The sequence below is a fragment of the Furipterus horrens genome, unplaced genomic scaffold (genome assembly GCF_987537825.1).
Source record: "Furipterus horrens unplaced genomic scaffold, mFurHor1.1.pri manual_scaffold_6, whole genome shotgun sequence".
In the NCBI taxonomy this organism is placed as follows: domain Eukaryota; kingdom Metazoa; phylum Chordata; class Mammalia; order Chiroptera; family Furipteridae; genus Furipterus; species Furipterus horrens.
Window position 1 is genome coordinate 169190656 of NW_028327176.1, and position 24699 is coordinate 169215354.

Below are 24699 nucleotides of genomic sequence, written 5' to 3' on the forward strand. Positions count from 1 at the left end.
GTTCCCTCTCAGACCCCTCCCCCACATACAGCAGCACAACATGGTGAAACAGGTCGCCCTGCACTGATGAATCCCCAAGGGTCCACCCCTTACAACATAACAGGAGCGACAGTTCTACCTGGGACGTGGAGGCAAACAACCACAGGAGCCTGTCAGAATGAGAATACAGAGAAGAGTGGCCCAAAAGGGAAAATGGATCAAGGTTCCGGTGGGAGAACTAAGCAACAAGGATATAGCCAACCTCACAGATGAGGAGATAGACAACCTAACAGATGCAGAATTCAAAACACTGGTGATAAAGATGCTCACAGGCTTGACAAATATGCTTGAGTACTGCAAACGCATAAGAGAAGTGAAGGCTATGCTAAGTGAAACAAAGAAAAATCAACACAAAACCAATGGTGAAGGGAAGGAACCTGGGATTCAAATCAATAATTTGGAACATAAGGAAGAAAAAAACAGTCAACCAGTGCAGAATGAGGAAGCAAGAATTGAAAAAAATGAGAAAAACTTCCCAAATTTTGCGAAGGAAATGGACATACAGGTTAGGGAAGCACAGAGGTTCCTAGGCGAGTTGGACCCAGAGGGGACCATACCAGGACGCATCATGATTGAGATGCCAAAAGTGAAAGATAAAGAGAAAGTCTTGGGGGCAGCAAGAGAGAGGCAAAGAGTTGCCTACCGGGGGGTGCCTATAGGACTATCAGCTGATTTCTCAGAGGACACTTTACAGGCAGGAAGGGACTGGCAAGCAGTGTTCAATGTGAGAAAAGGTAACCTGCAACCAGGACTACTCTATCCAGCAAGGCTATCATTTAGAATGGAAGGGCAGATGAAGTGCTTTCCAGGCAGGGTGAAGCTAAAGGAGTTCATTATCACCAAGCCATTATTATATGAAATGTCAAAGGGACTTGCTTAAGAAAAAGATCAAAACTATGAACACTAAAATGACAACAAACTCACACCCATCAACAACTGAATCTAAAAAATAAAAACAACTAAGCAAACTAGAATAGGAACAGAATCATAGGTATGGGGATCATTTGGGGAGGGAGATAAATGGGGATATGGTGCAGGGATTAAGAAGCATAATCAGTTGGTATAAAATAGATAGGGGAAGTTAAGAATAATATAGGAAAGGGAGAAGTCAAAGAACTTATATGCATGACCCATGGACACGAACTAAGGGGGGTGGGAATGCTGGAGGGAAGGGGTGTACTGGGCAGAGGGGAGCAAAGAGGAAAAATTGGAACTACTGTAACACATAATCAATAAAGTATACTTAAAATAAAAAATAAAAAAAGAACAAAAAAAAGCAAACTTTTTTCTTTTCCTAAGAAGTTATAGAAAAACAAGGAGGTTTCAAAGAGTAGTCAATAAAATAAACTTTCTTTAAAAGGTAAATGGGTGGGATGAGAATGAATGATGTTTATTTTACCTATTAGGAATCAAATTTTGCTGTAATTAAGAGAGACAAGGAAAATGGTGATTTATTGAAACAAGGTTTTATTCTGTTAACAACTGAAAGTGGGAAGTCCTGGCTGATAGTTGCTTCGTGAACTCTTCAGCAACCCAAGTACCTTCCAGCTCTTCTTTGCCAATCCTAATGCTAGTAACTGCCTTCGCCTCTTCCTCTAAGATGGCTGCCAGAATTTCAGACATCACACTTGCATTCCAGGAAGCTAGATGGAGGGAGAAAAGAAAAGCATAAATATATTCACTTTTAAGAAGACTCCTAAGAAGAACCACCTAAAATCCCTCAACATAGTCACAGATTCTCACCTGGCTGCAACTGAATCTGAAAAATGTTTTACTCCAAGTTGCAAAGTGCTAAGATAAAAGCAGGTGCCTATGTTAAAAAAGAAGAGAAGGGCATTTAGGAGACAACTAGCAGTTTCTTACACGGACACCTTTAACAACCTCAAAATTAGTACATATAATTAAATTTATATGATATGTATTATAAATATAGATGAACTTGCATTAATTTGAAATCATTTGGAAAAAAACATAATCCAAATTTTTGGATTGTATGAGATATGCATCTCATTTTAAAAGTCAGTTAAGATCAATACCCATTTTTTTAACCTAGTAATAAGGCCGATTTTAATGTCAAAAATGACTTTAAATTGTTTGCAATTATTTTTTTCGCACAAGTTCATTTATTGCTATCAACTTTTTCTAAGACTCAAAATTTACTTGATGCCCTGATGGTTCAAAGTTAACTTATAGTTCTATGATTTTTCAGGGAAAAGAATACATAGACTTTCTCCGGGGTTTAAGATTAAAAATACTAAAAAATGAAGAAACAGACTCATCATTCTTGGTAATTAAGTACCCCTTTTCTCTATGCTTAATTTCCATAACATAATAATTAGTGACTGGAACAACACTAGCCAGTATCTTAGCCAGGAATAATAATAAATTAGTAGATGCTGCTGAGAGAGATGGTATCCCAAGATAACAATGTAGAAAAAGTGACTTTAAGCCAAATATTGAACAAATAACCAATTTTTAACTGTCTGATATATTTAGAGATTTTTTTTTTATCCTCAGTGGAGAACATACTTATTGATTTTAGAGAGAGGGGAAGGGACAGAGAAAGAGAGGAGGAGAATCATCAATCAGTTGCCTTTCCTTCACATTCTGACAGGGAACTGAACCCACAATCTAGGCCTGTGCCCTCACCAGGAATCAAACCCTTGACCTTCTAGTTTGTGAGGTGATGCCCAACAACTAAGCCACATTGGCCAGGGGTATATATAGAGATTTTAATGAATTACTGGGTCATCTTTGATAGGAACCCATCTAAATTACTGAAATACAGTAGTCTTCCTTCTTGCATGGCTCCACAGTTTATTGCCTATGACCAATTGCAGTCTGAAAATATTAAGCGGAAAATTCCAGAAATAACCAATTCATAAGCTTTAGGGTGCGTGTCTTTCTGAGTACCTGAGTATCTCATCACATAGCACTGTATCATGTTTCGTCATCCAAGCAGAGTAATTACAATACAATAGATAGTTTGAGAGGGAGACCACATTCACATAACTTTTATTATAGTATATTGTTATAATTCTTTTTATTTCACTATTAGTCAGTATTATTAACCCCTTACTGTGTCTAATTTATAAATTAAACTTTATTGTAGATATGTGTGTATGGGAAAAACATAGTATCTACAGGGTTCAATACTATCATGGTTTCAGGCATTCAATGAGGGTCTTGGCATGTATCCCCCTGCAGATAGCTATGTGGGGGTATGGTAATACTCAATAAACCGCTTACTTGTCTAATTTGACTTGGTAACTTTTCGTTTTGTATAACTCTAAAGTAAGCCATGGTGATTCCTCATTATGCTCCTTATTGTTCATTTAACTAAATTGTGAAATCTGTTTCTATAACCTGAAATCTGTAATGACTGAGCTCATAAGAAATACAGTGAGTTTAATTGAGATGTTTAAATAAGAAGGGTTGTTTGAGAAAGGATAAATTTCAGAGTCAAAAAATTCTAAGATCTTGTCCTATACCATACTCAGTCACTCACTCCATAGACACACCCTAGACCTTATCATTAGGAATTACTGCGGTCTTTCTGTAATCTAAAGTTTTAGCAGCCTATTTTGCAACCAACGGCTTCTATTTTTGTGGTTTATTCTGTTTAGTACTCCAACTTCAACAACCCATTCAAAGTATAGCTTTTCACTGTCTCTCAGTCCTCACTTCCCTTCTTATCTAACTAAAATACCATTGTAATTACATCCCTGAATATACCTAAAACCTTTCATCCTCCACTTGGTTGGATTTGCTAGGAGGATCTCCAACAGTTAAAGGCATCTTTCCAGCACTCCATATTTACTTCACGTGCAGCTGAACATGGATTGAGAAAAACACACAACTGTGTCAAATCTCCAACAGCTATTTACCCATCCTCATTCTCAGCAATGCCCTTGTTTCCAGTTTTAACGAAAAAAAGAACAAAACAGAAGCAATCAGAAGTTCCACAAGCTCTCACTCCACCCACATATTCCCATGCACCTCCATCTGTATCCACATCCTTTTTTCCATCCTGGTCCTATAAATCAACTATATGTGGTCCTATCAAAGATCAATATCTCTATTTGTGTACCGCATCTCATCCCTTCTGACTTATTAAATGGTATCTTTCCAGCAATTTTGCCCTCTCTCTTTTGCCTCAGAAATCATTTTCCTCCTTTTTACCTCATTCCCATCAGCATACCGATAAGCTGTTATTTCACTCATCTTACAAAATAACTGTAAAAACCCTTTTGACCTTATTTCCCTCTTCAGTTATCATGCCTCTGCTACCCATTACAGGAATGCTGCTAGAAAGAGTTATCTATTCTTGCTGTCTCACTCTTCTCCTACCATTTTCTCTTGAACCCATCTCATTCAAGAGATTCAAGCTTTCCCCCAGCCTACTTCCCCTAAGCTGCTCCTATCAAAGTCATCAGTGACCTCCACATGGCTGCATCCCAAGGTCAGTTCTCAGTCCTGATTCCACTTGATATCACCACCATAGGACACAGATGATCATCCCTGAAACATTTTGTACACTGTGCTTCCAGGATACCTAACCTTCTGGTCTACTGGTTACCTTGCTGGCTGCTTTCATTACTTAGTTGTTGGAATACTCCAGAGCTCAGTTCCTAAACTTCTTATCTATGCACTCATTTCCTTGGTGATTGTGTTCAGTCTCAGGATGATGACTCCCAAATATATGTTCAGCCTGTCCCCCTTCCTTCAACTCCAGCCCCTTATATCTAACTAACTATTCGGCAGCTCCACTTGGATGTCTAATAGGCATCTCAAAAGTTCATATAGCGAGGTTGCGGACTTCCGGCCAAGATGGAGGCTTAGACGGACGCGCTAGGTCTCCCTCTACAACTAGAGAGGAATACAACTACTTCAAAACAAAGGATAACTAGAAATTCCAGAAAATAAAACTACACGGAAGCCCAACGTATGAAGTTATAAACCAGCGGCGTTCTTTGGGCAGGTAAAAGCGAAAGGGGGCGGAGCTGTTTGCGGTCGCACCTGGGACAGCGGCGGGAGAACAACCCCGGCTGCAGTCGAACCCCCGGCAGCTCGCGACCCCAACGCTGGGGAAAGCAGCCACCACATCGCCTTGAACAGTGAGGCCCAGGGGGGCGGGAGGACGGATCCCGGTCTCCTAGCGGAATAACTGTCTGAATCCATCTTGGACCCCCGCCCCCAAAGAAAGCGCCACAGGGCTGCGAAATAGGTCGCGGACAGGCGCCGGTCGCTGGATTGTGACGACTACACAGGCACTGCCCCCTACAGCCGGCCCAAGAAAACAAAACGCATCTGTCAAAATGAGGCAGACAACTATAGAAATCCCGGTGGCACAGCTCACCAGGCAACAGATGGAGAACCTGACAGATGAACAGATAAGAAACCTGTCAGATGATCAGTTCTGGGCCATTGTTATCAGGTGGCTTACAGAATTAACAAAAGATCTGGAAAAAGATGAGAAAGAAGCGAAAAACACTCATAACGAAAGGAACAAAACCACATATGAGACAGATGGTGAGGAAAAAAAATCCAGAGTTCATTTCAACAAACTGGAATATGAAGAAGGAACAAGCAGTCAACCAATGCAGGGAGAGGAAATGGGAAGCAACGATGAGAGGATCAGAAACCTCTGGGACAGCTATAAAAGGCCCAACATAAGAATCATTGGTTTGCCAGAGAGCGAGGAAGATGAACTAGAACTTGAAAATTTGAGTGAAAATATAATAAAGGAGAACTTCCCAGACTTGGGGAAGGAAATAGACTTACAGGTCCAGGAAGCACAGAGAGTTCCAACAAAACTGGACCCAGGGAGAACCACTCCAAGACACATTATAATCAAAATGTCAAAAATTAAAGATAAAGAGAGAATCTTAAAAGCAGCAAGAGAGAAGAAAAGAATTATGTACAAAGGGGTCCCAATTAGACTATCAGCTGACTTCTCAAGGGAGACCCTGCAGGCAAGAAGGGACTGGCAAGAAATATTCAAAGTAATGAAAATCCAAAACCTACAACCACGAATACTCTATCCAGCGAAATTGTCATTCAGAATAGAAGGACAGAGAAAGTGTTTCCAGGACAAAATAAAACTGAAAGAGTTCATTAGATCCAAACCACTGTTATATGAGATGTTAAAGGGACTGGTTTAGAAAAAGGAGGATCAAGACAATGAAGTCTAAAATGAAAACTGCATCACAAGAAACAACAGAAGCTAGGGAATTGAAACAAAGGCAAACTAAACAGGCAACGAGAGTGGAAAAAGAACTATAGGTACGGGGAACATATTGGGGGGAGGTCAACAGGGGGTGGAATGGGGAGAGGGAGGGAGATGATATAGGAATTAAGGATCATGGTAGGAGGGAATGGAATAGACAGAGAGAGGTTGAGAAGAACTGTATGCACAACTAATGGACATGATCTAAAAGGGGGGGACAACTGGAGGGAGGGGGGCCACCGGGTGGAGGGGAGCAGAGGGAAGGGAAATTGGCACAAATGTAATATTATAATCAATAAAACACATTAAAAAAAAAAGTTCATATAGCAAAACTGAACTCCTGGTTGCTCCATACACCCAAAACCTGTGCTTCTGCAGATATCTCCATCTCAGCTAATGCCAACTACACTTCTACTAGTCAGGCTAAGCCGGGGATTTTGCTGTGGTGTTAAGTAACCTGAATTGTTACCAACTTCCAACAACAAAGGTTTATTTCTTGTTACATATCCTCTGTGTGTCTCCTGCAGTTATAATCCACATTGGCTTTACTCTGGGAGCCAAAATGACAGAGCAGCCTTTTGCTGGAGCATTGCTGGTTTTGCAATGGAAGGAAAAAGATGACATAGTAAACTCATTGCTGGCATTTAAATCTGTCAATGTATTATTGGTCAAGCAAGTCACATGGCCTCTCAATTTCAGTAGGATAGAAGTGTATTAGATTCTCACAGGAAGAAATTCTACTTTGAAGAAAACTGGAATATTCAATGACTAATAAAACTATCTATCCCAGCTGTCTTCCAGTCACTCCAGCTAAAACTTGTGGCTCCTCTTGTTTTCTCAAATCAAATCCATCAGTGAATCAATAAATTAATAAACCACTTCTCAGTGCTAGCATCCTAGCCCAGACCACCATCAGAGACTCCTTACTGGTCTTCCTGCTTCTACTCTTGCCCACCTAGTCTATTCTCCATGTAGTATCCAAAAGTGACCATTTTAAAGCACAAGTCAGGTCCTGACATGCTTCTTCTCAAAACTCAAGTAGCTCCCCAACTCATTCAGAGTGAAAGCCATATAAAATCTAACCTCATCTTCTCATCCATCACCTCCCTGACTCCATTGCCCTCTTCTCCATTTGTAGCTCATTCCCTTCCAGCCACATGAATTCTCTGCTGTCTTCACATTTAACAAGTACATTTCAGCCTCCAGAAGTTTGCGCTTGTAGTTTTCTCTTTTTGTAATCGACTTTTCCCAGATATCCACATGGCTCCCTCACTCATCTTACTCAGGTGTTTGCTCAAATGTCACCTTCTCAGTGACTCTTTACCTGGAAATCTATTTAAAACTTCAACTCAGCCCCACACCATAGACAGCACTCCTTCTTTCCTTTCTTACTTTACTTAAGTCCATAACCCTCATACCTGTGTAATTTTCTATATATGTTTGTTATCTCTCACTCCACTAAAATGTACACTTCTTGACTGCACAAAGTTTTTTCTACTTCATTCATCACTGTAGGACAAAGACATAGAACGATGTCTGGATCAGCTGACACTCAGTAGACACTTATTTACTTAATGAAGAAGTTAATAAATGACACAAACCATGGAAAGCTTTGAGGAACTCATAGAAAGATATAACTTAAAGATGTAGAGGAAAATATGATGAGCATGAATAAATATTGTACGTTCACACAAACTCAAGAGGCCTGCTGAGTTACATGTCTAAAATTAGAGAAAATAAAATGAATCTGAGGGGGGAAATAACACTTAAAAAACATTAATAGTGTTATTTGTAAAAGTATAGTATTCATGATCAGGGAAAAAGTGTGAAGTTGCCTATTTGATTTATTACAGACTGCTTAATTTAAATCCAAATTTAGAAGTCTATATATTTTAATCCTTTATCTCTACCTAAGCAAAAAATAAAATAAAATAGTAGACCATTTCATAAATAGCTGGTAGAAAATCAAAATTTAGTTCACCTCAGACTCCAGATTAAAAGGTAAGCCTTTAAGCTGGATTAATTACTATATTCTCAACCTTGGCGTTCTTCACATTTGGAGCTAAGTAATTCTTTGTTGTAAGAGGTTGCCCTTCGCATTATAAGCTATTGAGCAGCATCCCTGGCCTCTGCTCATGGGGTGCCCATAGCACTTTCACAGTTGCAAGGGTGAAAAACATCTCCAGACACTGCCAGATATCCCCAGGGCAGGAGGGTGGGGTGGGGCTGGAGAACCACTGTCCTAGAGTATGAAAATGCCTGTAAAGGTAGCACTCTTGTATGACTGCAAGTTGGGACCATAAAACACATTGTGGGATTATTATAGAAATACAGTACTGAAATAGGCAACCAGACCCTTCATGTATGATTTAGGGAAATACTGGGAAGGCTCTCCTTTAAAAAAAAAAAATCCCCCTAGCATTACTTTGGTTTGGCATTATAGAAAGATGATACCCAAAAGGTAGAATCCTTTATTAAGCTATTTTGGCCATACCTTAATTATAGTCTAGAACAGAGTCCAGGGTCAAGAGAGAGATTTAAAAAGCTTTAACAGGAAGAAAGAAAGAAAAATCCAGATCATGGGAACATGCTTTGCAGTGGGGGACCCTATTAATTGAAGGAACTACATGAGGTCTTTGGTAATGATGAGACATGGAGGATGAACCTCTGAGGGAAAATTCCATTTCTCTACAATCTATTTAGAATTGGCTGTGCACAGTAACATCAACCGAGGAAAAAATAAAGTAGAAATGATAAATTGAAAATCATGTGACAGTCTTTATCAAATATTAAATAGTTAACTTTACTATTATTATGGTCTATGTTAATATGGTTTAAATTTAAAAGAATTAAAAATGAAATTATTAAAAACTAACAGGAACTTGGCCATAAGAACATTAGTCAATTAAGAAACTTTTTAAAATATAGTTTTAACTGAACTCACATATTAATTTTTTTAAATCACAAAACCTTTTGTGATTTAAAACAAATTTTTTGGCAATTGTTAAGTTTCCAGATTTAATGTTTAAAAAAAAAAGATAGTAAATAACATTATGCCAGAGACAAACCCTTACTATGTGATCAGAACAACCGGCAATGCTGGCTTAATTCTTTTGGAAAGCAAAAAAGATTTTTTAGACAGATAGTTTAAAAATATTTGGTGATTATAAATAAATATACTTTCAACCACTTATAAAAATATATATTATCAAATCATTTTTAATTCTATATTTCTTTCTTTCCAATAGACATTTCAACATTGAAATATAGATGGTTCCTATAATTTAAATCAATTTTTCAATTAAACTTAGTAATTAGGGAAGCTGGCATAAAGAAATATAAATTCACATATTAGTAGACACTTTATTCCAATTCATGAAGTAATTTAAATCTTTTCAACTTCATCTATCTTTCTGCTACATTCAAGAAACAAAATTGGTTAATTTGAGTTTTATTTTCTATCCTCATCCTGAAAAAAACACAAATAAATTATGACCAAAAGTAAGAAGTTTGTGAAAATATTTTTAAATTTATTAATCTCTTATATTCACAAATTGGATAACTATTCTCTAACATTATGCACTAGTCGTAATTATATGTACTTTAAAATACTCTGTCTGACATCTAAATATTAATTTGTAAAACAAAAAAATGATGTACCTTCATTTGCTTCAAAAACTCTTGAAATATGTTTTTGTTTCATGTATAGCACTTTTACATGTTTACATTTTATACTGTGATTTTTTAAAATTATTTTTCGCAAGGAAAAAAATAACTCATTCATCAGTAGTGTGAATTGAAGTTTTGAATTTAACAAGCAAACTGTGACCCTGGCCTGTCGGGCTGTTGCTTGGAGTATTGTCCTAAATACCTAAAGGTTTGCAAGTATGATCCCTGGTCAGAGGAGCAACAAATTGATATTTCTCTTTCACGTAGATGTTTCTCTCTGTCTCTCTCTGTCTCTCTCTCTCTCTCTCTCTCTCTCTCTCTCTCTCTCCCCACCCCTTTCCTCTCTCTCTAAACAACAACAAAAAAATGTCCTTGGATGAGGATAAATAAATAAATAAATAATAAGTAAACTATGAGCACAGCTCTCAAGTAGCCATTAATAGAGGATCCTGTAATAAAGGAAACTGTATTAAGAAATAGAGCAAAAAGAAATGTATAAGGACTTCTTGCTAAACGGTTTGCAATGTGCATATTCTTGAGTAATTTTTAAAGTCTTAGGTTTTGTTTAGTTGTATTTCTAACTGTTTAGTTTCATCTTTATTGTCTTGTGTGTAATTCTCAGGAGTAGGAATATATCAGAGAAGTTTCCGGCTGTGCTAAAATGGATGGTTTAATTTCCTTTGCGAATTATTGTGACTGGTTAGGGATCTGGAAGTTTGCAAGGCCCTACACAGTCGTCTGGAATAACACTCCCAGAGGGAATGGGTTACATTTCCTAGTTATTTCTAGTGTTTGTTGCTTGAGTTAGAAACCAAGAGCTCTGAGAAGGAAAATTGGGCCAGGGGAACCCTGAGGTACCTGGCGCAGTGCAAATAGAAGTTAAGAAGATGCTGTGACCAGTTGAACATCAGAGATAGTAGGGCCAAGGTAATTTAATTGTACAGTGACAAAATATTCAAACTCAAAAGATCTCAGTCTGAATTATCAATAGCATACATTCATGCCAAACAAAACAGAACAAAAACAATCTTACACTGTGTCACTTATCTCAGTTCATGTCACAACCCCAAGCCATATCATCTTCAATTCCTAGCCTCCTAAACCTGTGCAATAATTATACACCAAGTCTTGTCAAATGTTTGTCAAATGAACCTTCCCCTCTCCATTTTTCCAGCCACACGTCATGACAGTCTGTATCCTGCAACCTACACTCTTGCTTCAGCACACCATTTTCTGCTCCTTGATTAAGACTTTGTACCTCTATTCATCCTTCAAGGCCATTCACACCCCTTACTTCTAGCAAAGTAATCCCTCTCTTTTTTATTTTCCCCCAGTAATATATTGGTATGGATACCGTAGTATTACCACGTGCATTATGATTAGATGAAGGTAGTTTGTCTCTCTCCCATTGGACAGAACTTCCTATTGAGTCCAGGACTTGTCTCATTCAGCTTTCTATATCCAGCCCCTGTAGTAGTGTCCAGCACCTGATTAATGCTCAACAATTTATTTTAGTTTAAATGAAATGATGACAGAACCAAACAATACTCAAAATTAGCAATTTGAGGTAAATTTACTCATTGATAACTTATATAGGATTGGGTTTGCCTTTAGTGTTTTTCACAATCTTTATACATGCTTTAAAATATCCTCTGAAGCTAGAGACCAATCCATGTTTGAAAAAACCTGACAACAAGAGTGACTTATAGCCAAATTCTCATTTTTTTAATTTATCTATTTATCTATTTTAGGGGTGGGGGAGGAGAGAAAAAGAAAGAGAGAACATTGATAGGTTGACCGAACCCTACCACAACCTAAGGGTGTGCCCTAAGGGAATCGAACCAGCAATCTTTTGCTTTGGAACACAACCAACTGAACCACACCAGTCAGGGTGTCAACTTCTCACTTTAGCAGGTGTACCTGATAAGCCATCAGCGCCCCCATCCTAAACAGGGTGCATTGCTTGGGACTTGTGCTTCTTATGCCTTATATCACCTCGGAATGCAAATGAGTGCTGGTCACAGGAAAAAACCGTGCTGGGCATCTGAGCAGTGTCATGTAGAAAAGCTGATAAAGAGAAAAAATTAATAGAATTCACTTCTTGAATGTTAAACCTGCTCTTATTTTAAATAGACTTTTATTTCCCTAAATAGAAAAGCTTCCCATGTTCTATATGCATTAGAATATTTCAGTAACAAGAAATATCAGTTGGTGAGAACTATAATTATATTTTCTTTTCTTCAACATGATAAAAATTATTTAAGTACCTCTCTATGGGTTTTTTTTCTAAGTGTTGTATGTAACAGGTTAAGAAACCACAAAAATCATTTAAGTATTTATAGTGTCTATAAATAATAGTAATATCTAACATCTAATAGTTTTACTATATATATTTACCCAATTAAACATTACTAAAGCCCTTTTAGCCAAGAATTATTTTTAACCTCATTTTACAGATGAAGAAAATTGTGGCTAATCTGACCATGGTTGCATAACTAGGAAGTGGCAGATCCTGGAATCAAACCCAGGCCCACATGGTTCCAGAGCCCATGTATTTAATCCCTATTTAAGCTTTGTGCTGGGGTGGGGGGAGACTTGTGGAGGTGGGAGGGGAGGGGAAAACACTACCAAGCAGTTCAGCCACATTTTATTATTCGGTGACAATATGTATTACCTTCAAATACTTTTGTTCTTTCCAAGTTTAAAATGCCCTAGTATATATATATATATATGTGTGTGTGTGTGTGTGTGTGTGTGTGTGTGTGTGTGAGTATACATATAAGTAGATTTATATTGATAAATGTTTTACTCTGAACTTTCTAGAATCATTTTTCTAAGATGGGACATATACAAAATATACAAATACATTCTGAAGAGGAACTAAAAATATACTTGAAGATATTTTAGAAGTCCTAGAAATTACAAGTTTAGGTATCATGAGATTAAAGAAAAATAGCCACCAATTCTTTTCATTATCCTGGGAATGAAAGGGGTCAGTTTCAGAAGACAGTGAGTTTTCATTAATGCTGGGAACCCTTTCCCATTAGCAATGAAGCCTGAGCATCCCCTTGGCTTCTCTTATGCCCTCAAGTGAGAACTGAGTTATGACTGGTTGTCTTAGGAAGAAAATGTCTCTTACAGGACATGAGATGGGGGGGGTGGGGAGTAAGGAAGGCCTGACATGTAGCTTGTAAAGAGCAGCAGCTGTGGCCTGTTTTTACTAATATCTGACATGTTTCTTTGGCCACTCGCCAAACTGAGCTGCACCCAGCACTTCTCCCATCCTTCCTGTGCCTCCAGGATCCTTTGTAACTGCTACTTGAGACTCCAGTCCACTCCAAATCAATCCCCTCGGTTCCTTCCTCCCCTTAATGTGCAGGCATCCCACCCTAATTAATTAACCCAACACCAACTTCATCCAGGACCTTCCCACACTTTGCCCCTCATGCAGCCCAGAAACATCAGCACATTCTTTACTTCATCACTTGTCAACTCCCTTTCTGTTAAAGACCAGTGTCCCCTTTCCCTGACCTGGCCTCTGATTTGATCTCACTTTAAAGTATCCCACTTTAAGAGACAGTAACAAATGCTGCCTTTTCCTGTTTGGTTTGTTTATTCACGTTCACCCGAACTATTATAATTAAAGAACGAACAGACTTAGAAGAAGAACCTGGGAAGACACTTTATGCATTCGATATGTGGATAAACTCAACACTGGATTTGTAATGAAGCTTCACTTTGTCCTATTACTAAATGTGTGAACTTGGGTGAGTTTCTTAAGCTCTTGTCATTTGTTCAGATACTCATTGAGCACCCATTACTATGCTAGATTCTGTTCTAAATGCTAATGCTGAAATTTAAAATAACAAAAATAAAAATAGTTACCTTCAGTGAAGCTTATCATTTAGGGAGGGGAAATGACCATTAACAAATGGGCAAATTTTAAAATATGCATAGATATCCAAAATATATAAGTGATAGGGAAGAATAATAAAAAGTGTTGAACTTGAGGGTAGGAGGAAAGGTGGCAGCTTGGAGTGGAATCATCAGAATCACCAAATGTGATGATTGACTGCACCTAAGAAGGCAAGAGACTGCGGTGGGAGGTGTGTATTTCCAAGAGAGAAAACAGCAAGTGCAAAGGCCCTGTCTCCTTTGCCTGGAGCATTGAAGGACCAGCAGAGGAACAGCTATAGCTGCTGGAGTGCTGGCAAGTAGTAGGAGGTAATATCAGAGTAACAAGGACACTAGAACATTGAGGGCCTTATATGTGAGAATAAGGACTTTGGATTTTTCTATGACTGAAATGGAAAGTCAGTAGAGGGTATTGATTAGAAGAATTACATGGTTTGACTCACCTTTAAAAAACCTGGTATCAGATGCATACTAGATTTATCGAGGGGATCACTGTATGAGTTATATAAATGTTTAAAACAATAGTACAGCTGAAACTAATAAAATACTGTACATATCAACTGTAATAGGAAAAAAAAAAAAACTCAACTAATTTCTCTTTAAAAAGGGAAAAATAAGAGCAGTTAAGACCAGACTGCCTGCTCAAATCCTGGTGTCACTACTTGGTAGATTGTGACCTGAAGTTCATTACTTAACCTTTCTAAGCTTCAGTATCCTCAGTTTAAGGTAGAATTGATAGTAATTTCTATTTTGTAAAGTTATTATAAAAGTGAATTAAATAGTACATGTTACCACAGAGCCTAACTCATGGGAAGATCGAACACGTGCTAATATTTTCAGACAGGTAAGACTCAGTGACATGATGTATGTGGAGTACCTGGTATTGTTCAGCACAGTAAGCACTTACATGTTATCTTAGCATTGTCAACTACTAACCCTCTAGCTGTTTTGAAATATCTTTGTACATGTTAAAATGTAATGGTATCACCTTAAAAAAAGAGAGTAGCGGAAGTTCACGGATAATTTTCAGATGTCTCAGAGGATCGATATAGAATTAATTGAGTCCTACTCTGTGCAAAGCACTCTCCTAGGCACTGAAAAGCCATATGTATTCAGGTGAAAAGAATATTTAGAGATACAATTAAAGATAGAGGTACAGATGAGAGAGAGGTTGTTATCTTACGATATATCTTAAATATATATGTATAATTTTTCTAAAGAAGGTGAGGTAGTTGAGACACAAGTTTCTATGTTTGCTGACCTTGTTTTGTGGAGAAATAATAACTGATCTTCTGAAAGAAAAAAAAAAAAAAAGTGCATTGTCGACTCCCTGATCACATTACCACATCTGGGACCTACTTGTTTCCATGTTAGAGATTCCACACCTTTGGCTGCATTGGGGGGTTTTGGAGGTCTACTGGTTCCTCACAGTCCTGCTCCATTACCCAAAAGTTATGTGGCTCATGCCTCATTTCTTTCCTGGGACCTGGCCCACCTCATTCTGAGGGGGTGGATCTCATCTTCCTCCCTCTTGCCTGATGCACACACACACACACACACACACATACACACACACACACACACTCCCCAAACACACACACACACACACACCCAAAGCATAGGCTTCTTAGGAAGCTCAACTGACTCTCCTAATGTAGTTTCAATAGCCCTTCACAAGAAGAAAGAAAGATTAACGTAGAAGCCTGCACTAGAGGAAGTCCTAGTTCTTTCTTGCCCTTCACTCATCACCTTCTCAGAGGACAGGCAAAATTTTATGTTTTTATTCTTATTTTACCTAATAAAAAACCAGGTGGGAAATCAGTCTTTTCTTACTGTCACTATTTTTTTAATATGCTATTCAGCACTGGGCCAGGTATACTTTTAAAGGATATAAGCAAAAAAAAAAAAAAAAAAAAAAACATGTCTTTTATACATAATTTTAGATAAAAATAAGGTTAAATTCTAAATGTGGTTTTATCTTTCAAGCAATACAAAAGTTGCAGTATGGTGAAACTAAAATAGCTTCTTGTTAATACTTCTAATTCTCTATTATTTATTTTCTTCCTTCTGAGCCTACTTATCGTGGAGCCCCGCTTAACTGATGTCCTGTGCGGAAAGCCAGCCCTAATTCTGTCTAAGCAAAGCCAGTGTTCTAGAATGTTTCTTTGCTGACTTTTCCACTGGTAGTCACCAACTACTCTAAAAATCAGTTATACATTTTTGCTTTATTTTAATGAGAATCATCAAACCATCAAAAGAGGTAGAAAGGGAAGGGAGAAATCACATTTAGACCTTTATAAAACAGAAGTGCATGATTAGAATAATAAAATGTAAAACATCAAGAAATTGGGTGTGCCTGTTTTAATACAACCTTAGGAAGGGCAGTTAGGAATCTTAATTTTAGGGGCACTTTACTCCTCGATGTATTGTATTTTGTTTATGCAGAGGCTTGACCCTGCTTGCAGGGACGCCTGGGAAACAAATGAAAACGTGTAAGACAAGCTCCTCAGGTCATCTTTATCCTCCCAGCTGATTTAAGAACAAGTGAAAAGAAAATGTGGCCTCTTTAGGTCTAATGTAAGGTCGAATCAGCTCCATTTTCCTTAGTACACTCCCACCCTGAGGGTGAGATGCAGGGAGGAAGGGTAGGGTAGTGGCTTTAACTTGACAACTCACAGTTTCTCCTTGCCTAATGTAAAAGCAGTCTCTCTTGCACAAATATTCAGGGGTTATTGGAGTGACATTGGTTAAAAAATTATACAGGTTTCAGGTGTACAATTCTATACATGTGGAACCTAATGAACAAAATAAACTGACAAAATAGGAGCTCTTGTTTTCATTTCCTCTCTTTCAGGCAAGAGGTCTCTTCGAGTTCTGCCTCTCTCCTGTGCTCCTACAGAGGGCGCCCATTTGAATTTTAAGTGCAGCAAATATTTACTATCATGTTGAAAGGTTATAATATAACCCCATACATACATACATGCATGCATGCATACATTAGGAATACTATGCTAGATAAAGCACCTGACTATTTCTTGATTTATCAACAACGTGGGGAATATTTTTGCTTCTTAAAAACTTTTAAAACATTCCAGAGCCATTTTTTTTTAATAGGGTAGAAATTCATTGTCTTAAAGTTCTGAAGGCTAGGAGTTTGAAATCACAGTGCTGGCAGGGCCTAGGTCAGAGTCAAGGTCAGAAGGCCCAGGGAAGAATCTTCCTTGCGTCTGGTCATTGCCAGCAACCCTTCACATGTCCTGGCTTGTGACTTCATAATTCCAAGCTCTGTTTCCATCTTCACATGGCCATCTTCCCTTTGTGCCTCTGTTCAGATTTCTTTAGTCTTATAAGGACATCTATCTTTGGTCTAGACCCACCCTTATCCACTACAACCTTATTTTATACTTGATTACACCTATTTTTAAATAAGGTAACATTTACAGATTCTGGATAGACATGAATCTGGGAAAACACCATTAAACCCAGTACAACAATTATACATGGGGATTTTGACACTCCAGTCTCAATAACTGACAGAATAAATAGAGAAATGTCAGTAAGTATGTATCAACCAACCTGACCTGACATATACAGAACACTATAACCAACAACAGCAGAATGCACAATCTTTCAAGTGCACCTAAAACATTTACCAAAATAGGTTATATAAAAATCACGTGCCAATCAATCCCAGAGGACTGAAATTGTACACAGTAAGGTTTCTAATGGAAAAAAAAGTGAAATTAAAAAGAAAGCAATACCAAAAGACAAGTAAAACCTCCAAATATCTGAAAATTATAAACACACTCTGTGTAAAACATTTCTAAGTAATCCTGCAGTTATGCAACAGCCATCTGATTTCTTTTGTGCTTAAAAAAGAAATTACGAGGAAAATTAGAAACACTTTAAACTGAACATTACTGAGTACATAAAGAATATAACATTTATTTTTTACAAACTTATGTAAAATATTGGCATCTCATGAACATTTGAAATAAAAGACTAGGGATGAAGAATGTTGAATGTTAGGTAAGATGGTTTCATCAGCTGTAGTCAGATAGACCACTTTTATGTCAATATTTGTTACTTTTTTGTTTCTAGCATAGCTTTTACTTTATTAAAATATTGATTCTTATAAGTTAGCATATCTACCTGCATCTTATGGGCTTAAACATCCCCTTAGACAGAAACAACCAAGATTTTCAAGGTTTTTTAAACAATATATATTCTATAGGGTATATGTGCATACATACGTATTCTATGTTATATATAATACAAATCCATTTGTTGCAGGGGTTTCTAATCTGTGATCTGTGAGCATAGAGGTATATTGAGCCTTGCTGAATATTTAAATTTTGCAAATGTTTCTCTGGAGAGGGTTCAACAGCTTTTATTAGCTCCTTAGAGGAATTCATGAACCTAAAACTCTAAAAAGACAATTTTAGAGATTAAAGTGTATTTCAATGCTACTCTTCACTCTCCATATTCTCTTACCTCTACTGACATTTTAGGGTTTTACTCTGTTATTGATGTTTGGATGTCTAAATAGGGAACATTGCAAAAGATTGAGAATAATCCTTTTAATGCAAAGAATAACCAGATGTGATAATATAACCCAGCCCTATTTAAGACTCTTGACTTGTTTAAAATTTAACTAGCATTACATCTTTCTACAGAACTGGCTTAGAATAAGCATGGAAACAGCTTTTATGCTGTCTATGAGGCCAAAAAATAAATATAATTCCACACATTTTTTATTTGAAAGTATTCACAAATGACATGCAAGGCATAAACGTTGGCCAAAAGCCACAGCTACAAATTGTGTTTGTGTGTGTGTTTTGTTTTGTTTTGTTTTTAAACCATATGTTTTTAAGCCAAACCTACTTAGGAATCAGGTCTTCATTTCCTAATTATTAAATTTTAAATAAAACCAGAAAAAATATATCTAAAAGGATGTGCTTTAAGTATTGCCTTTTAGTTAAATAGCCATGACAACTTCTAAAAATCCAAACAAAATTGATCAATAGGCTACATAAACAGTCACGCAGGACTGAAGAGGACTCTCCTACTTTGATTAACAAGAAACGTGTGCTAGAGAAAGCTTGGTGAGATGTTGAGAAGTGAAATTAATGAGGTAGGTGTGTACTAGGAGAAATGATTCTACACACATGTTCTGAATGCTTCTGCTTAGATTAATGTTTTCCTGCAAATAAAACTGGTTATCATCGAGTTCAGGTCAAATAATGCAGCTATACTAATGAATCTACTGTAAGCGAGGTATTTTGTCATTCGGAGCCAAGATATGAAAGTTTTTCTAGAAAAATATTAAATAATCAAAAACACTTTGGAATCTTTAAATATAGCACATGTAAAAGTTTTAACCTGCGTGGCAATGGATAATGAAACCACAAAACAAATCCAAATTTTTAAGGTCTTTAAGGCATAAGTGTCAGCATTACAGATCATGGAAAAAACACATACCTTATTTAACATCTCATTTAAATATATATGACTCTCCTCTATCTCAGAATAAAATGTTCTGCTACTCACTCTTAATTATGATGCTAATATCTGTGTTGGAATCCAAATCCATCTTGAAAAAGTTTAGTGAGATGTATCCAGGTAGGTATCTCTTAACAAACCTTGATAATTTGCTTGCAGAAGAGGATAGTCTAGAAGTGACATTACAAGTAAAACACTGTCTTTGAATCAAAAAGTCAAGATTTATCAATGCATTTTTTCACATCATGTGCTTTGCTTCAGGGTACCTTCAGAGATGTAGTTCATCTAGTAATAACTGTACAAATGAATATAAGTGGAAGATTTATGATTCCAAGAGATAAGACCCTCAGTAGGCAGTGTCACCTTCTCCTGCTCTCTGAAAATTTGTCTTCAGTTTTAGGAACATCCAATGGGCAATGTCATCACCTTTGATGCTTTCTCTTCCCTGACTATCCATGTCATAGGATCATGGAACTCACACTCTTAAGCTGTGTTTTCTAACTTAATTTGATTCTAAGTACTTCAAGCTGTGGTTTGGGTCTATTTGCTTTTTTTTCACTCCCCAGTGGTGATTCTCAAATGACAGAAGTACAAGGAGGAAAACTGAGGCATTCTGATAAATAGTGTTTGATAGGCCTAGTTATTATCAATGAGGAGTCACACACACCTTCACAGTATCATTATTTTTGACCAGTACACAAAAGCTGTAAACTCATCAGTGTACAGGGCCAGGTGCTTTCTATGAGGTCAACAGAGAATAAAAAGCATGTGGCCCTCAGAAAATGGGCAATTATTATCCCAAGACATCGGTCAACTTATGAAAAAACACTAAGTGTGGCTTTTCAAAGTTATTTCAAGACAACCTAGATATCTAATTTTTATATGAATACTCCTGATTGCTAAATACCTGGACTAATTCCAAATGTTTAAATTATTGTGTAAGCCTGCAGGCCCAACACGACAGCAAACATTTCCCAAGTATGTGACCTCTGGAATAAGACATCTCCAAATGATTGTCAGCCATGCAGCCATGTGAACTTGGAAAAGTGACTTCATTTGTAGGATGGATGAGAAAGCTGCCTGAGCAACGACATCTGGGGTCCTTTGTAGGGTGTGCATTTCATGGTTTCTGACTTGGAATCATCCTCTCCACATCCAGTACCAGCTCTGGGATAAGAGCATGGCTCCAAACCTAACCACTGAATAAAAGATCAAGTGTACCTTAGTATGCCTAGCTTTCTAGATTCAATTCCACAACACTGATTTTTTTTAAACTTAACGTGAAGAAAATAACTTTGCACTTCTAATTATAAAATCAACAAATAAATAAAGGGAAATCTCTTAAAACCTTTCATAATCCCACTAGTACCTTGATGTAGATTCTTTTAAGTTTCTATGTGTATATATTTTTTAGAAAAATGACATCATACCAAATGCATTTTTGTTGCCTGCTTTTTTTACTTAATATATTTATTCAAGTAATATTAACTCTTTAAAGGGGCTAAAATGCAATTCTTATTATAAGTATTGAATTTACTGTATACAACATAAGCACGAATACAGCCTGTATGTCCAGTTGGTCAGAAGTACAGTCTTGTGGATCAAAAACAGAACAAAAGAAAACAAAATGCAAAACCACCTTACCCTCCCAAAAGACAGCTGTTCTCAAATCACCCACTAATTTAAATATAGAACTTTCAAAATGTTAAGAAATCTGCCCTGGCAGGTGTGGCTCTGTGGATTGAGTGCCAGCCTACAAACTGAAAGGTTGCTGGTTCAATTCCCAGTCAGGGCACATGCCTGGGTTGCAGGCCAGGTCCCCAGTTGGGAGCATGCAAGAGGCAACCACACATTGATGTTTCTCTCCCTCTGGTTCTCACTCCCTTCCCCTCTCTCTAAAAATAAATAAAAAAAATATTTTTAAAGGGAGAGAAATAAAGAAATCTAGGAGTGTTATTCTCTAATAATAAAGCCTTAGAAATCTAAGTGAAAACAGAACACACTATATTCATTATATCCTGAGGGATATTTTTTAGATATAAGAACAAAATGCTAGAGGATATAAATCGTTAGTCTGAATAATGAACCTGAAGAGAATGGGCATGGAAAGGTGGGAGGGTCACTGTATCAGTTCTGAAAAGTCTATAGTGCACAGGTGATTAGAACAGAATAGGTCAGTATAATTCATATATATTAACATTCAATAAATGTATCTATTTATCATAACTAATATAATAAAACATATGTTAATAATATAATAAGTAAAATGCCAAGTATTTTGAACTTCCTTTTTTACTAATTAAGACTGATATAATTGTTTTAAAAATTAATTTGTAGTTCAGCAGTGGTACAAATGTCTGTTCACATTTTCCTAGAAGATGTAATTAGCAGCATAAATGACCAACAGACTATGTCAGAGCTAAAGAAGAAGAAATCATTATTTTAAAAGGTTATATTTTTATTGAGTCTCCCTCTATTTCTTCCCCTTCTCTTGACTAAAATATCACTTCTGAAAGCACATAGTCAAGAGCAGGTGAGTTGCAAAGCAAATGTTAAACTTAAATAATACAGCAACACGGTGAAGTGATTTTCTTAGAAAAAAGTCTCTCCCGGTCAGCAGCTCCAAATACTAACACAGACTTTATTTCCAAATACGTTTTCTTTGCACATCTGATTGCTCTAAAAGCAAAACTTAGCAGAAGAACATATATTAGTAGTCTCGTAGTTCAATAGTCTCTTAGTTTCCTCTCAAAGTTGGATGCACCAATACTGGGTTCTATTAATATAACAAGACCCACAAAAACATCTATTAAAAACACTGTGTCACTTGTCTTATACTAATATTCAGAAATTATGAGGCCCAACTAAAATTGATAAAGCTTTCCAAATTTTCATTTGCTTCCTGTATACAAGCCACCGATAAATCTCTGCCTGGGTAAGCATTCTGTTCCCCATTTCTGGGATTAAATAAATCAATTTTATGAAGTCATCTTGCAATACAGATGCTCCCTTTCCCTACCCACATATTCTAATAAAAATTTAACAAGAAAATTTTAAAACATCTCGTCAACATTGTTTCTACAAAGCAACTGTTAGGTATAAACAGTCTTTTATGTCTCAAGGAGATTTAAGATACTTCAAAGACTTGGTCTAAACCCCTAAATCCAGGTTGTTCTCATGTATTTTCTAAAACATGGTATGTTACATTTAATGATTAAATCTTTTTTTGAAGTGCTTTGTTATGCACTGGAAAATTTTAAACTGATCTCATCCTAAAAAACAAATATTTCTGGAATTTCCATTTTTACTAGTTCTTTATTTTTAAAGATAAAGAGAGCAGTGTCTTTGTTCACCGTTTTTATATAAATGTCACCAAATTAAAAGAAACACATCTCATCTGCCCAAGGCAATATATATTAACATATTTTGATGCATGTTAAAAAACAAACTACTCACAACTTAGCTCTTGTAAATGATCTCCTTGGTTACTCTGCTTATCAGGAAGGAGGCTGATTTGTTTTCTTTTAGTATATCCTATGGGTCAGTGGCAAGAAAAAACAAATAAAGGCCATCTAGATAATTATTGGAAGTTTGTGCAAATATTAAATACAAAAAAGAGCACTCAACTGAATTGTTCAGATAATATTCGGTGATACATAGTTAGACTATTTAAATCCTGACTTGAATAATTTATAAAATCATGCACAATGGTAAGTATTTTAAACTAAAAGTCATGGTGTATGTTTCTTTCCCAAAGTTTTGGGTGATAATATAAATGGGGTTTAATCTGGCAGGTTTGGGTTATTTGAAATTAAAAACAAATTGAGGGCAATATTTTTTATTTCATAAGAAAACTGCAGTTGGCTAAATAAATATTTGCTCAGCTTCCCATTCTTCTTTACACTAGTAAGAACCATAAAGAAAAAGAACTGTATTATTTATTGTTTTAGCACATATTTTGAAATTTTTACAACCAAGAGGAACACAAATAGTACTTTAAAGGTTCATTTCCTCTAAAATAAAACAACGTGTAGCTCTTACCACGGGCTGGTATACTCCCCTCAGTTTCAAATTTGGAGAATAAAAGAATCAATGTTTATCTATTTGTTCTAATGCCAACTCTATCCATGCAAAGTAACGAAGCTTAAAGAGACATTCATTCACATGTTTATTTTGCCCAATGAGATGCCTAATCTTCCCTTAATATGTGTAATACACAGGAAGTGATAGTGCTCACTGGATATTAAAAGATAATTTATTAAAAAATTACCTTATGAGATTTATTCAGAATTGAATCATGCCTGTTATTATTCTTTGCTTTGTGCTTTCTGCATGAAATATTTCCAGAATCAACGAAATGCACCTATTAAAAAAGAGAAAAGGTGTAATAATGGTTTCCAAAGTCTCAAGAAATCACGGCAGATGAAACACCATTAATATCCAGGTCCAGCTCTCAAACATACAGAGACATTAATAAAAACAAAGTGCATGAGATCTCCCTCCCCTCAGAAGAAAAAATATATTCAGTTGATATTTTATAATGTTTGTTGCTAAAATACTACATTATAGTGAAAACTGAGTTTATTCTGTCTTCCATTGCAAAATTAACAATTTTCTCTTTTTATTTCATACTCATAATCCTAAACAAAAAAAGAAAAATTTGAGCACTTGTGTATCTAGTTATTAGAGTAGCAAGTTCAAATTATTTTATATCCCCTCCTTCCCCACCACCCCCATCTCACCCGTAACACACACATGCACATGCACACACATGAGAAGTTGTGTATCTTGGCACACGGAAATTACTGAAGCAATTGTTAACATTTACTGGACAGTCATGGTATCAGTTAGGCAAGGACACTCTAGTTGTGACATTTTAACTAATAAAATTACAAAAAGGATATTTTTTATATTTCAGGGCCTTCCTCTGAACCCTCAGAGCCCAAGGTTCCTATAATTGAAGATCAGTTTACCCCCATTGTTTTGTCATTTCTCTGCATTTATTTATTATCCAGCTCTCTCTTCATCAATAGAGAATCCTCAAAAGATTTATGTAAACATTTCTAATTTCTCAATAAGATACATGCTTATTTTCCAGTTATTATTCATTCTCTTTTCCCCAGGACATGAGCCTTTACAACCTCTATAGCAAAGTAGCCCAAACTATTTAACTGCTCAGATAAAATATAGTAACTAATATTCTTGTAGTTCAGGGGATAAGAGAGAAGGTAATAAGTATCCTTAGAATAAAATGCAAATTACATTCCTAGATGTCAAAGACCATGCTAAATTTTTCTTCCCTCTTATATAGACAGCAGATGCCAATATTTTATAATATATTTATT

At 36.5% G+C, this 24699-nt stretch overlaps 1 long non-coding RNA gene across 2 annotated transcripts; it reads right to left on the reverse strand.

The window, feature by feature from the left end:
* Positions 1–1508: 1508 nt before the first annotated feature.
* Positions 1509–22884, reverse strand: LOC150007804 (uncharacterized). Of its 2 annotated transcripts, none has more exons than XR_016511841.1 (3): positions 22811–22884; positions 19403–19524; positions 1509–1682 (listed from the first exon to the last, which is right to left on the reverse strand). It is a non-coding gene; the product is annotated as an uncharacterized LOC150007804 (long non-coding RNA). The 2 variants fall into 2 exon arrangements; XR_016511840.1 differs by lacking the exon at positions 1509–1682 and adding an exon at positions 1808–1849.
* Positions 22885–24699: the final 1815 nt, after the last annotated feature.